Consider the following 2,080-nt stretch of genomic DNA (forward strand, 5'->3'; position numbering starts at 1 on the left):
CAAGGAAGATGTATACAGGTAAGATCAAAGTTTAATTCATAATCAAAATTTCGTTGATTAATTTACTTAAATTAAACCAAAAGTATTTATCGGTTTTAATTTAGTACTTCTGAATCACTTCAATATTATTATATTGTTCTGCCTTGCTTCATTAAAACTCCTCATAATTAAGATCAAAGTGCAATTCATAACTATTCATATAAATAAAAGCATTAGTGCTTAAATTAATTCCTGAAATAAAAAAATCCAACATGAGTTGGCTTGTGGTCTTTGAGTCTCTTTAAATTCGTAAGTATATATTTTGGTTTCCTTTTGTGTTGAATTATGTCATGCAAGATGCTTCGTTGCATATTTGAGGTGAAATTTATGCTGTTTTTGTCTTTAATTCAACTTCAACTTTGCTCAGACTTTGCACACATTTTATTGGAGAATAGTACTGTATTTTTATGAACTTAATTTATTTCTGGACGGAGGTAACATATAGCGTGTAGATATTATAAAGATGATAGAGATTAGCGTCGAGATTTTATATTGACGCCTCATGATGAAATTATTTATCATTATATATGATGCGGCATACTATAAATTATAATATTTTTATGTATATTTTTTTTGGTAAAGTATTTTTATGTATATTTTAATAAATAAGCACTCTTGTTTTAAAAATTTAGCACTTGAGGGTTAAGGTCATCTGGTTCGTTGACAATAATTGATCTCTTGAATATTACAGAAATTTAAATTAAATTACGTAAATTTTAAAATAACCATGGTTACTTCTATGAGAATTCCCACGTAAATGTCAAAAGTGAAGACATGCACGAAGATTATATTAAACTACTCAGACGCCTGACTTTTTATTATTCAAATGATTACGGTATATTCCACTGCTGTATTTATGGAGAGCAACAAGAATTAGCACAACAAATCAAGCCCTAGACTCAAAAACAAAAACAAAAAGGAAAAAAAGTTGAATAATAATCTTTATAGTATTCTTATTCTTGCTAGCTAATCATGGGAGAATGTACTATGTATCCCCTTATTCTTGATCAACCCATACACTTATATATATATATATATATATATATATCTGGCACCTGATGATCTGCACATGAAAATGAAAGCCAAAATGAGATTGAAGTCAGACATTAAAACAGAGAAGAAGAACAAAATAAACTATTACGAGGCAAGCAGCTGATTAATTAATTATGATCTCTTGGCACTTTGGAGTAAGGTTACTTCACAAGAAGGATGATAATCTAAAAGGCTGTTTATATATATAGGCACTTAAATTACTACAAAATTCTTTAAAAATATAGCAAACATTTGAAGGTTAATTCATTTATATTACAACCCAAACCTATATATATATATATATATATATCTCAATATTTTGTTTGAAAATTCATTTTCATATGTCATGTTCAAATTAAATTAAGAACCTAAACAAGCATAAAATTTAGCCTTCATGGCAAACTCACGAAAGATTTAATCTGGAGGTCTTGGATTTGAAACCAAGAACTTATTAAAAAGTATTAAAAATGACACATCACTCATTAGTTTTTCCCACTGAAGACGATGATTTATATGAATAAATAAAGGAGTAAATGTGTGTGTGTGTGTTTGAATCACCTGAAAATGAAATTGAAAAGAGTCAACAACGACCCCCACCGGAACGGACATCCTGACCATTAGGGATATTAGTGGGAGGTTTTACATTTTTGGAGCCCTGTGTCTGAGTGCCACCAGAAGGTGGGGGAGGGCTAATAGTTGTCTGCGTGTTTATGTTGGAAGAACTCATACTGCTCCTTCCTCCACAAATTAAAGGTTCTGATCTTCTTCTTCTTCTTCTTCAAGAGATTGCTAGCTAGGGTTTGCAATACTGAAACTCATGAATCAGATATGCGTGTGCGCGTGCGCATATATATACGTATGCAGTCAAGGCATCATATAATCCCTGTTGATTGATGAAAAGTGTGAGAAAGTTAAGGAAATGGAAATAATGAAGTAATTAACCAAGTGATTGTTGAGGAAATTTATATGCAAATACATGATCAATTACCGCCTAACACTCTGAACTTAC

General features: G+C 30.7%; 1 long non-coding RNA gene across 1 annotated transcript; it reads right to left on the reverse strand.

The window, feature by feature from the left end:
• Window positions 1–824: 824 nt before the first annotated feature.
• On the reverse strand, window positions 825–1,665 carry LOC114739958 (uncharacterized). Its single transcript, XR_003739656.1, has 2 exons — window positions 1,630–1,665; window positions 825–1,102 (listed from the first exon to the last, which is right to left on the reverse strand). It is a non-coding gene; the product is annotated as an uncharacterized LOC114739958 (long non-coding RNA).
• Between the last annotated feature and the right edge of the window lie 415 nt (window positions 1,666–2,080).

The sequence above is a fragment of the Neltuma alba genome, unplaced genomic scaffold, assembly GCF_004799145.2.
Source record: "Neltuma alba isolate B1F8T4 unplaced genomic scaffold, ASM479914v2 tig00002991_pilon, whole genome shotgun sequence".
Lineage (NCBI taxonomy): Eukaryota > Viridiplantae > Streptophyta > Magnoliopsida > Fabales > Fabaceae > Neltuma > Neltuma alba.